We start from the raw sequence: 13936 nt of genomic DNA, 5'->3' as shown, positions 1-13936 counted from the left end.
AATTAGTTGATGGTATTGTTGATTATTGTATATTTGTGTGTTACTGGGTTAATGGGCCTGTTAAGCTGCAGCACCTAAGAGTTTCACTGGTCTGTTGCTGTGACAGTTAAACACACTTGACTCTTGTGATGAGATTTTTTTTAATTTATTCATAAAGGCGAGTTTTTGATTGCCCTGGAGAAGATGACGGAGCCACCTTTGAACCGTCACAGTCCATTTAATGAAGTTACTCCAACATTCCCATTATGTGGACACTTCCGTGATTATGACTGACAAGCGTTTGTGCATTTTGTGGGAAGTGCAGACGCAGCTGTCTTCCCAGGCACTTGCCAAGCTCGTCCTTTGAGAGGTGACGTGCCAAATTGGCATTGTCATGTGGCTAACTTTTATCTTCCAGCTGAGCAGTGTGATTTCCAGCTAGTCTGTGATTTCCACCCCGTCAGCTTTCACAGGATTGCAAAGCACTGATCAGATATGTTAGTGTCATAGGAGTACCCAGCCTGTATACCTGTCGCCAGGAAATATGGCAAGTCCCTGTGAAAGCATCATTCAACTAATTTAATCCACAAAAATAGACAGTGTTCTGATTCTATCAGATCTCAAGAGTCATTGTTGCTCCGTTAAATTCTTTGAAATACTGAAGAATCATTGGTCTTTCATGATCTGGAATCCTTCCCTTCTAAGCATCACCAATGTGGCGCTATCCTTGTTTACTCCTGAAGATGGGCTACAGTTTCATGCACAGATACCAAACCACTGCATTTCTTCAAGCTGAAGCTCATTAACTTCTGCACAGAGGAAATCAAGAGAATGCAAGAGAGATCAAGATGAATCTGCCACAATCATTTTAAATATCACAACATGTCATTAAGGCCTCTTTTTGCTTCTCTTTCATACAAGCTAATCCCAGTGGGAGTGTATTACAAGTGCACTCCCTTCTCTCCTTGCACCAGCTTTTCAAAGCAAAATCCTTTTCCACACTGAATATCAGACCGTAAAAGTTGTCGTCGCATCTCTGATGTTGGGCACCAATGAAGATCGGGTTAAATATTATTGTAACTTAAAGAACCACAAATATGTGACCACGGTTCCTTAAATGGAAGATTTTTTAAATTGTGCCGAATCTAACAAATCCAAATCTAATAAGATAGAATTCCATAGCAATAAGCTGATACTGAAGTTCAACCAGTCATCTCAGTTAAGAATTAGTAATCGATGAACACCATAAATGGGTCAAGTCACGCAAAATATTTTTATTCAAATTGGTTTACTAGATTACTTTAACATGATATTGTTCCAAACATATGAATCTCGGAATACTAGGTGCCTTTTTTCACCTGCCTATCGACCTGTATTACCATGTTTAGAGAACTACGGATTTGAACCCTAAGATTGCCTTCAGCACTCTACTGCATATTGCTTATGTCCACTCCCTGTTTCACTTGCCAAAATGCATCACTTCACATTCATGGAATTAAATTCCAACTGCCAACACTCTGTCCAACTTTCCATCTGATCTATATCTGCTATCAGACAAACTTCCCTGCTAGCCAATACAAAATCAACATTTCAAATTTGGATTTATGAATCATAGCTCCTATATTTACAACTTCTGCAGTTTGTGCCAAAAATGATACCAAGCAACTGGATTTGATATTTCACAATATATATACAAAAGCCATTGCTTCTGTCAATTTTATGTTTCCTCAAATCTGTTCCACTCAGATTTGGCACGTTTAACACTATTAAAATGATCTGCAGTAGCTGGAGTCAATGGAGCTTAATTTGAGAAGTCTTGAAATCTAAAGTACCGTTGACAAAATATTCTCCAAAATATTTACACAAAATTGTAAACTAAAATCATCAATGAGTGAACAAATGGATATTGTACAATACCAAAACCTTTTAGATAGAATTGCTTTAGTGGGAAACAGAAACCTGAAAGAAAAGTTGGGCATTGCTGACAGCACTCGATAAAGAGTCATAGCCTCAGAATTAAAGGATGTTCTTTTAGGAAGGAGGTGAGGAGACATTTCTTTAGTCAGAGGGTGGTGAATCAGTGGAATTCTTTGCCACAGAAGGCTGTGGAGGCAAAGTCAGTGGATAGATTTAAGGCAGAGATAGATAGATTCTTGATTAGTATGGGTGTCAGAGGTTATAGGGAGAAAGCAGGAGAATGTGGTTAGGAGAGATAGATCAGCCATGATTGAATGGCGGAGTAGACTTGATGGGACAAATGGCCTAATTCTACACCTATCACATATGATCTTATGACCGAACTGAGAGCATACTCCAGATGACAGCATTAAAGAAGTAATCAAAATATTGATAATATACCTTATCACATTAAAATACCTTACAGCTTCTTCACACTCTGAATCACTTAACGTTAAATATCAAGCTTATTGCTAAAAATGGTGAGGATCTTGCACCTTAAGCCTATTTCTTGCCTGATCCCTATATTAATTGAATACCCTAGCCTCCATCAGTTATTGATTTCAGGTTTATATATTATCACCAGCTGAGAAGCTTCAAACCCTCTGAGGCAAGGCAAGTTTATTTGTATAGCACCTTTCAACAACAAGGTAATTCAAAGTGCTTTACATAAAACATTATAAGCATTGGAATGACATTTAGATGTAAAACGGTTATTAGATTATTCAGATAAAATAATTACAAAATTAAAAGCAATCAAATAAAATATTTAAAATAGAATAAAACCAGGAATAGAAGTTACAGTGCAATATAAGTAATTAATAAATTGTATTGTTTACTGAAAGGCAGCGGCAAACAGAAAAGTCTCAGTCTAGATTTAAAAGAGCTGAGAGTTGCAGCAGACCTGCAGTTTTCTGGGAGTGTGGTCCTGATATGTGGTGCATAAAAACTAAATGCTGCCTCTCCATGTTTAGTTCTGACTCTGGGGACACAGAAAACATCCCTTCATCTCTTTCTGAAGTGGTTGACCACTTATCTTGAAATTGAGTACTGGTTTTAATTCTCTCCCCTAAGGAAGCAACCCACTATCATCTACCCTGTTAAGACCTTTCAGAATTTTGCATGTCCCAATGTGATCAGCTTTCATTATTTTAGACTCCACTTAATATGAGCTAATATTACTCTAGAGCTGTCTTTCTGAGACAGCCCACTGATTCCACCTTGCATTCCAGTGGAAAAGCATTGTGGCAGTTTTGAGGCCACCTATAGCAATAAAAAACAAACTGCTGGAGGAATTTAATGGGCCAGGCAGCATCTGTGCAGGTAGTGATAGTTGACGTTTTGTGTTAAGATGCTGTATCAAGGACATGATTCCTGATACAAGGTCTCGAACCAAAATGTTGATCATCCCTTAGGCTCCACTGATTCTACTTTAGGTTTTTTAATATACCTTTTTCATTTTAGAGATACAGTGCGGAAACAGGCCGCTCCGACCAGCGATCACCCCGTCCACTAAGACTATACTACACACTAGGGACAATTTACAATTTTTACAGAAGCAAATTAACCTACATGCCTGTATGTCTTTGGAGTGTGGGAGGAAACCGGAGCACCTGGGGAAAACCCATGCAGTCACAGCGAGAATGGACAAACTCCGTACAGAGAGCACCCGTAGTCAGGATCGAACTTGGGTCTCTGGTGCTGTATGGGAGCAACTCTACCGCTGCGTAACCTTGACTTGACCCGCTGGATTCTTTTAAAGAATTCATTCATCAATTAGCTATATTGAACAATTGGATCCTCCAGCATTTTGCTTTTTTGCTCCAGATTTTAGAATCTGCAATTTCCTTGTGTCTCCCGATGCCTTTTCTATTCTCCTTTAAGCAAGGTGATCAAAACCACAAACAATTGTCTCCAATGTGCACTTACCCAAACTTACCTGACTTTATATAAACAATTCTGATTCGGACTTGAAAGGCTGGTTATCATCAATTGGAGGAACAGCACATATTCCGCATGGTGGAGGAACAGCACCTCATATTCCGCTTGATGGAGGAACATCACCTCATATTCCGCTTGGTGGAGGAACAGCACCTCATATTCCGCTTGGGGAGTCTGCATCCTGGGGGCATAAACATCGAATTCTCCCAATTTTGTTAGTCCTTGCTATCTCCTCCCCTCCCCCAGCCTTCGGGCTCCTCCTTTTTCCTTTCTTGTCCCCGCCCCCGATCAGTCTGAAGAAGGGTTTCGGCCCGAAACGTTGCCTATTTCCTTCGCTCCATAGATGCTGCTGCGCCCGCTGAGTTTCTCCAGCTTTTTTGTGTACCTTTGGTTATCATCAATTGTTGATCTAATTGTGTTCTGTATTAATTCATAACTCTCTGGTAATAGCTGTAATTAGGAAGCCTTCATTAACCACTTACAACTGGCACCAAAACTTTTGTATCACTCAGTCTCTCTCTGTCTCTACCCTGTATTACTGAGTGAGACAAAGGTGTTGATGGCAATTGACAGTGGTTAATGAATGTATTTTCTAAATGTTCTTAGTCCTTTTATTAAATTAAACATAATTTGACCTAAAATGCCAAATCTATTCCTATCTCCTCTGCTTAATCTACTGAGTATCTGCAGAATTTACTAATTTGTTTCATGAATCGAGATAATGCCTTTACATTGAGATCTGGGAATCCTTATAATAGAGAACAGGAAGAATTACTGAACTTTTTTAAAAACGTCTGAAAATGAAGGACATATTTAAAAACATATTTGGAGAACAATTAAACTCAGTTACAAAGGTGAAAATGTCAGAGTCATACAATCATTCAACCCATCAAGTCTCTGCTCGTGTTCTGTAGACCAATCTAGTCCTGATTGCCCTACTCCAGTGCTGCATCTTACTTTAGCTTAAAGATAAGAATGGGAACAGGCCCACTGAGTCCACCCTGACATCGATCACCAGTAACACGGGTTCTATGCCCTACACACTAGAGACAATTTACAGAGGTCAATTATCCTACAGACATGCATTTAGAATGTCAGAGAAACCACATGTGGTCACAGAGAAAACATACAGATTCTGCACAGATGACATGGAAATAGGTTGTAGAGCATGAAGTGATGGGGACATTTGAACTCTGCAAAAGGATATAGACAGGTTGAGTGAGTGAGTAAAAGTCTGGGCATGTGGGGTTTGATGAGGTCAAATATTTTGGTAAGGGGAGACTAAAGCAGATTTATCCAAGGAATGAGATTGCAGAAGAGCAAAGTGCAAAAGCAGATAGGTTTTGAAGTTTATGAATGGAAAAAGTCAACACGCAGGTTCATCAAGTTGTCAGGAAGGCAAATGCAAGAGGATTGGATTTCAGAAATAGGAAAGTATTGTTAAAAATGCAGAGTACTGGCGAGACAACTTCTCATAATGTACACTTTTTTTGTGTCATTTTTAAAAAAAGACCATATAAGCTGTTTTTGGATATGGGCAAGAAATGAAATTTCTCTGAATTACAAAATTCATTATAGTTATAATTTGGATACTTTCCAGGAAAACATTTTACTGAAAACATTGTGTTTTTTATCATTATATGAGCTACCTACTGCCTTCAAATTATTAAATAGATTTGGTGATATCCAATAACAAAGTTCCTGTTGATTATTTGTAGATATGAATGATGATATTCTCACTTCAAATCATCTCAATGCAGATTTCTTGTTAAACGTTTAGAATAATGTAAATCACATTTATGCAAGAAAGATTTTTACTTCATGCCACTAAACACTATTATGTTAACTCAATTTGTAACAGGTAATCAAGAATCACTATATCACTATATCAGTTCAGTTCAGTTTATTGTCACGTGTACCGAGGACCAGTGAAAAGCTTTTTGTTGCTAATCAGTCAGCAGAAATACAATACCTGATTACAATCAATCCATTTACAGTGATAGGTGAATAACATTTAGTGCCAGATAAAGCCACCAAACTCTGGTCAAGGATAGTCCAAGGGATATCAAAGAGGTGGATAGTCACTGCTCTTTGGTTGTGGTAGGATGATTCAGTTGCCTGATAACAGCTGGGAAGAAACTGTTCCAGAATCTGTTGGTGTGCGTTTTCACAATTCTGTACCTTTTGCCTGATGGGAAAGGAGAGAAGAGGAAGTGGCCAGGATACGACTCATCTTTGATTATACTGCTTGCCTTGTCAAGGCAGCGTGAAGTATAAATGGAATCAATAGAAGGGAGGTTGGTTTGTGTGATGGTCTAGGCTGCATCCACAATTTGCTACAATTTCTTACGGTCCTGGATGGAGCTGTTCCCAAACCAAGCTGTGATACATCCTGATTAAATGCTTTCTATGGTGCATCTGTAGAGGTTGGTGAGAGTTGTAGGGGACATGCCAAACATGCCTAATCAGAAATGTTGTTGTTTCTCTACACAATCACCTGATCCCATGCTGCCAGAGCCTAAAAAGCTTTTGAGCAGTCTTGCCTTTGGCAGGCATCTGAAACAGCATGGCAATATGTACAAGGGATCTGCTGTATGTGAAACAACAACATAACAATGAGTATGATGAATCCTCAATGATACAAACGGAATCTGCTTGTTGGCATGGTGCCACCGCTTATGATGCTGCTACCTCAAAGCTCCAGTGGCCTAGGTTTGATCCCAACCGGATGTTGCCGCTGAAGTTTGCATGTTCTCCCTGTGACCATGCGGGTTTTCCCAGAGTGCCCCAGTTTCTTCCCACATCCCAAAGATGTGCTGGGAAGATAATTGGCTGCTGTTGATTGTTTGCTGCGTATGTGAGAGGAAGGAGAATCAGTAGTGTGTTGATTAGCCTGTGAGTGGATATAAAGTACAGAGATAAGTGACGTAATGGGACTGATAGATGAGCTCTAAGAGTAGGCATAGTGTCGATGGCCAAATGGTCCTTATTTGTGTTGTTGAAATGTTACGTTAGGATGAACTAAGCAAGGAAATATAAATTAAATTTAAAATAATGTTCCGAAAGTAAAATAGGGTAGGAGTAGAAGGTTAGTAAGAAAAATTAGAGATGAAAAATATTATTATTATTGTTTTAACTATATAACATTGAAAATTTAACGTATAACATTATTACAATATTAAGAATTAACTCACTCCTGCATAAAATTGCACTTGCATTTTTTTGGCCTCTTTAGTAAAAACAATTTGTCATTATTGCAACTTCACATCTGTCTTTGCTTTGAACTGGAGCATTAAGCCACTGCTTACCAGTTTCCTTCTGGGCAGTAATGGTAACAAGCAGTGACTCTACTGAACTACTCATATGGTTCGAAAGCTACTGCTTTCCGCACTGCCATGCCTTTTCTCTCTATTCTCAAGATGCCTCTTTTGATGTTCTTACCTACCCACCTCCCTTTTGCCTTTCCACACTGCAGAGTATCTCATTTTACTAATCTTAACTTTGCCACTTATTGTGGGAGTTTAGCATGAAAAATCACAGGCAAAAGCATGAACATGATGGTGGTTGAAAAGCAGCAAAAACAGTTAATATAATTTGTTTTGCGTAATGGCAAAAAATCATGAATGAGAATTTAAGATTAGTATAATTGCCTAGTTGTTTCTAAACTGCAGCAAATTAGGCAGAAAATTATGCACTTTATTCAGCAGCAACTCCAGTTGTGCCAACATATTTTAGGATGTCAGGATATCACAAAATAGTTGCATCTGCAGAAAAAGTTAAATAAGGATTAAAGGCTTATTAATATGTTTGAAACACGTAATGAGAGGCAAGCTACACTTGTTGCTTTACCTCCCCCCTCGACTCCATCCAAGGACCCAAACAGTCTTTCCAGGTGAGGCAGAGGTTCACCTGCACCTCCTCCAACCTCATCTAATGCATCCGCTGTTCTGGGTGTCAACTGCCCTACATCGGTGAGACCAAGCGCAGGCTTGGCGATCGCTTTGCCCAACACCTCCATTCCGTTCCCGGTGGCTCAGCACCACAACTCCCCCTCCCATTCCGAATCCGACCTTTCTGTCCGCGGCATCCTCCATGGCCAGAGTGAGTCCCACTGCAAATTGGAGGAGCAGCACCTCATATTTTGCTTGGGTAGTTTACACCCCAGCGGTATGAACATTGACTTCTCCAATTTTAGGTAGTCCTTGCTTCCTCCCTCCTTCCCCTCCCCTTTGCAGCTCTCCCACAGCCCACTGTCTCCGCCTCTTCTTTTCTTCTTTCCACACCCACCCCCCACCCACTCCCACATCAGTTTGAAGAAGGGTCTCAACCCGAAACGTCACCTATTCCTTTGCTCCATAGATGCTGCCTCCCCCGCTGAGTTTCTCCAGCATTTTTGTCTACCTCCGATAATTATATTATCATATCAACAATCCACTGAATGGATAAATGAAAAACCGTCCTTGTTGCTATAGTCCAATTAAAATATAAAGGGCAATTATCACCTAAAGTACTTTCAAGATGCTTGCAACTATAAAACATAATTGATCATTCTACTGCATTGCAATCATGCAGAGCTGACTTGTTATAGTTTATGACTTAGTAGAATAGCTTTTTTTTTCCCCTTTAAGAGCTTATTAATACAGTTGTTGGTAATAAATCAAACTGTGTTAAGTAATGTGATCCTTTCTAAACATATTTCGGAGTAATCCCTTTATTTTATCAAATATAATATTTTTCATCTGAAACTAAACATCTGTTATACCGACAGTTGTTTTGAATCCATTGTTTGCCGGGATATGCGTCTTCTTAAATAATGAATGTGAATTGAATGCATCACCAGCCGTAAACTTTGTCAGTCCATTTCCTCCACAGATGCTGCCTGACCTGCTGAGTTCCTCCAGCATTGTGTGCCTTGCTCACAATTCCAACATTTACGGTTCCTTGTGTCTACACATTGTAGAAATTATTACATTTTTTGTGATATACTCCTGTACTAATGCATTTATTTTTAGACAATTAAAGTTATATTACATTAATAATCTAATGCAGTCTAAATGGAGCATAAAACTGTGATAAACAATGACAAATTAACAGTGGGAAAGGAAGTACATGTGTTATTATCTTGCAATCAACCATTCCCTCTCTTTCTGACGTTCTCTTCCTAGCATCAGTTGCACATCAGCTCCAGAGACCAGCTGCAGTTGTGTCAGAGCCCCTCAACCGTCTTCTGGTCCCATAACATGGAGAGAGTGTTATTTCCTGAAATAGCCTCTTTTACACTTAGCCCAACAAGTCCTTCCGGCTCCAGCTTAACAGAGAGTCTACTAACATCACCTTCACCCAAAAGCAGTTCGCAACAAACATTGAATGGATTCAGTATTCCACGACCACGTGTAACTTTAACATGCATGTTTTCTGATGGTCAAAATAAATAACGCATTAAAATTGCTTTGCATGTTTCATGAAACATGGCATGGGGAAGGTATGCAGATCTCATAGTGCACTGATATTTCTTATGGTTTCTAACAGTTTGAGCCTTTGAATATACTATGGATTTATTTTGATAATGCAATTTAAATGTATGTGCTTGCAAGTACGCGGTTATATGTTTGACGTGGGGGCTCTCCATTGTTTTCCTGCACACAAAATGATGGAGTAACTCAGTGAATCAGGCAGCAACTCTGGAGATGTTTCCACTAGTGGGAGAGTCTAGGTTCTAGAGGTCATAGCTTCAGAATTAAAGGACGTTCTCTTAGGAAAGAGATATGGAGAAATGTATTTAGTGAGAGGGTGGTGAATCTGTGGAATTCTTTATTTATTTATTTATTTGTTTTAATTTTATATTTTTATTAGAAGCAGTGTACAAAAAGTATAAACCGTGGCATATGACATAATACATTTATTGTACAGCTTCCAATTTTATTTTAACAAAGATGAAATTGAAAAAGAGAGAAAGAGCAAGACAGAAAGAAAGTGAAAAAGAAAGTGAATATGTAAGAATAGAACCCCTAAACTACCAAATGAGTGTAATCAAAGAATGAGTAAGTAAAAACTTAAAACATATATATAAAGACAATTCTTTGCCACAGAAGGCTGTGGATATTTTTAAGGCAGAAATAGATAGATTCTTGATTAGTACGGGTGTCAGAGGTTATGGGGAGAAGGCAGGAGAATGGAGTTAGGAGGGAGAGATAGATCAGCCATGATTGAATAGCGAAGTAGACTTGATGGGCCAAATGGCCTAATTCGATCACATGACCATATGACCTTATGAGAATCGGAATGGGTGACGTTTCGGGTTGAGACCTTTCTTTAGATTGATAGTCAGGAGAGAGGGAAACTGTACTCCATCCCCTGTGGGCCTCCTCCAGTGACTCCGCTGACCTCTGCCTCTCTCCCGACCACCAGCTGCCTGGTGCCATGCTTCACCTGAATTCCAGGCTCAGTGGTGGCTGTGGGCCTGGAGCTGATCCTGGAACTTAGTTGTGGTGATAACTCCGGGCTGCTGATGGGTGGTGACTCGCTGGTGGAAGCCCGCAGAGGTTGGAGTACAGTTTCCCTCTCCCCTGACTCTCAGTCTGAAGAAGGGTCTCGACCCGAAATCTTACCTTTCTTTTCTCCAGAGATGCTGCCTGACCCACTGTGTTACTCCAGTGTTTTGTGTCTATCTTTGGTGTAAACCAATGTCTTCAGATCATTCCTACACAGTTAAACTTGATGGCTGAGCACTGTGTACTGCATGTGATCAATAGCTTGCTAAGACACAATGTTCCATTGTTGCTATCTGTAAGTGCATTATTACATTTGAAATATTTTTTTAAATAACCAATTAGAACATTTATATTACTATAAATTGTTACCAGAATTGCTTTTAAATATTTTAGTTGGCATATTCAAATTTTTTTGAAAAATGTCGGTTAGATTAGTCGGAACATTGTCTTTCTCTTTTGAATTCAGATACATGTCAAACAGCTGTTTTATTTTCTGTTGTCAAACTCCTACACATTGACGCGTGCAGGTCACAAAGCTGACCAATCCAAGCAGCTGACATTAGTTTTAAATCTCGCTGCAGTAAGCTTTAAGTTTCAACACTTGAATAATAGAAATCTGTGAGAAAATACTCATGGGAATTCATAATAACCATATAACAATTACAGCACGGAAACAGGCCATCTCGGCCCTACAAGTCCGTGCCGAACAATTACTTTCCCTTAGTCCCACCTGCCTGCACTCATACCGTAACCCTCCATTCCCTTCTCATCCATATGCCTATCCAATATATTTTTAAATGATACCAACGAACCTGCCTCCACCACTTCCACTGGAAGCTCATTCCACACCGCTGCCACTCTCTGAGTAAAGAAGTTCCCCCTCATGTTACCCCTAAACTTCTGTCCCTTAATTCTGAAGTCATGTCCTCTTGTTTGAATCCTCCCTGATCTCAAAGGGAAAAGCTTGTCCACATCAACTCTGTCTATCCCTCTCATCATTTTAAAGACCTCTATCAAGTCCCCCCTTAACCTTCTGCGCTCCAGAGAATAAAGACCTAACTTATTCAACCTATCTCTGTAACTTAGTTGTTGAAACCCAGGCAACATTCTAGTAAATCTCCTCTGTACTCTCTCTATTTTATTGACATCCTTCCTATAATTGGGCGACCAAAGTTGTACACCATACTCCAGATTTGGTCTCACCAATGCCTTGTACAATTTTAACATTACATCCCAGCTTCTATACTCAATGCTCTGATTTATAAAGGCTAGCATACCAAAAGCTTTCTTTACCACCCTATCTGAGATTCCACCTTCAAGGAACTATGCACGGTTATTCCCAGATCCCTCTGTTCAACTGTATTCTTCAATTCCCTACCATTTACCATGTACGTCCTATTTTGATTTGTCATGCCAAGGTGTAGCACCTCACATTTATCAGCATTAAACTCCATCTGCCATCTTTCAGCCCATTCTTCCAAATGGCCTAAATCACTCTGTAGACTTTGGAAATCCTCTTCATTATCCACAACACCCCTATCTTGGTATAATCTGCATACTTACTAATCCAATTTACCACACCATAATCATGGTCATAATCAAATTTTATTAGCCAAGTATGTTTTGCAACATACGAGGAATTTGATTTGCCATTCAGTCATACCAATAAAAAGCAACAAGACACACAAAATACATTTTTATAATGTCGGACAAGGTCATGAATCCTGTACAGATTTGCCATTATTTAGTGCACAGGATGTCTTGATGGTTAGTCTCTGCTGGTTATTTCCCTGTTGCGTTCCAGCATTCCAGTGTGTGGAATTCTCTGCCTCAGAGGGCGGTGGAGGCAGGTTCTCTGGATGCGTTCAAGTGAGAGCTAGATAGGGCTCTTAAAAATAGCGGAGTCAGGGGATATGGGGAGAAGGCAGGAACGGGGAACTGATTGGGGATGATCAGCCATGATCACATTGAATGGCAGTGCTGGCTCGAAGGGCCAAATGGCCTACTCCTGCATTTATTGTCTATTGTCTAATGTCTATTACATCCAACAAAGACAATTTGTCTGTTAACCTGCACCAGGTTAGGCCAGCACAGCCTTCAGAGTCCATTCCTTTGAATGGAAAATAATAGCTGTTAGGGACAAGAGTGTGTGCATAAGGTAGTTTATTCAATTGAGATTTCTTTAATATTCTTTTTTTTTTTGATAGTCGTTTAGATTTTTATATTTTGTGAGAGCTTCTGAATGTTGGTGACATTCAGAAGAAAAGGTTATTGGCATTTTCAACAGCTGGCAATGTCAGGTAATGATGAGATTTTTTTTACATTATTTGGTTGGTGGGGCTGTTCTGACCAATAAGCAAAGTCTTGTCCTTTTGCATTGGAAAGGCACAAACCAGCAAACCAATATCAAGAGATCTATTTGCAAAACAAAAAATCTATAGTTGATAGTTTTTAGTGGTGCATTCACCCCTGGCTACATGTTTGGACTCTTCATTTTTCACTATAAATTACACCGCAGGGACCATCAACTTGCGCAAGAGTTAAGAGCCACGTATTCACATGCAAAGATTAAAGGAAACATAAACACGTCAAGAATTTATTATTTTATTTACAATTACTAGGCTACTATTTTAATCTATACTTGTTCTAAACTTGAGTTGTGATTTTCATGAAATAATGTGAGAAATTTCAGTATGTCCTTTAGATATACCATACATATTATATGTGGCTTAGTTTGACATGCACAACATTTAATACTCACAGTAAGAGAAGTGAAGTATGTTTATTTGTGAATATCAGGTTATAATTTGTTGTCACGTCATTTAATGCCAACAACCATTAGATAGATCTAAATGCTTTTAAAATTTAAAAGGTTTTTTAAAAATGAATTGAACCTGAAGGATACTGTGGGGGAGAAAAAGGACATGTTTGGAGGGAGAAAAAGTATATGGATAGGAAGAATTGGAGGGATATAGGCCGAACATGGCAGGTGGGACTAGTGTAGCTGGGACATGTTGACTGGTGTGGGCAAGTTGGGCTGAAGGGCCTGTTTCCACACTGTATCACTCTATGACTCTATGTGAAATTAAATAAACAGGAAAGTAAACTTGCTGAATATGTAGCAGTCTGATAGTTTAGGCTTTCAAAAGCATTGAGCATTTTGACACCTGAATCACTGTATCAAGCAGATGGGGAAGAGTGAATAATTTGAGGAGAAAAATATGATTAGGTTTGAAATAAACGTCTTGGTGTTATTAAATATTATATTCTGTTACATATCTGGTGTTCAAACACACGGAATACCTGTGCGTTCCTGACCAACACCCTCTTAAATGTTTATTTGAGTTCTACATTGTAATTACTCAAGATGGGAAACCTATTCCAGAGCTGCATAAAATCAAAATTGGACAATCAAATATATTTTTCCTAACACTATAGCAATTAGATAACATCATGTAAATTTTATTTCTGAACGCTTTACTTTTCCAAGGGTGAATTCAACTACAGCAGCTTCACTCTTGTAAGAATTGTTCCTGGGAAAACATATTACATATTTATTTAAAGTGTTA

At 39.1% G+C, this 13936-nt stretch overlaps 1 protein-coding gene across 6 annotated transcripts in view; it reads left to right on the top strand.

Annotated features, from left to right (window-relative positions):
- gulp1b (GULP PTB domain containing engulfment adaptor 1b) overlaps positions 1-13936 on the top strand; it is a 317776-nt gene that overhangs the window by 284274 nt on the left and 19566 nt on the right. The gene's annotated exons all lie outside the window — the stretch shown is intronic.

This window comes from Leucoraja erinacea, chromosome 7 (assembly GCF_028641065.1).
Source record: "Leucoraja erinacea ecotype New England chromosome 7, Leri_hhj_1, whole genome shotgun sequence".
Classification (NCBI taxonomy): Eukaryota; Metazoa; Chordata; class Chondrichthyes; order Rajiformes; family Rajidae; genus Leucoraja; species Leucoraja erinaceus.
This window is presented reverse-complemented; position numbering and strand designations above follow the sequence as displayed.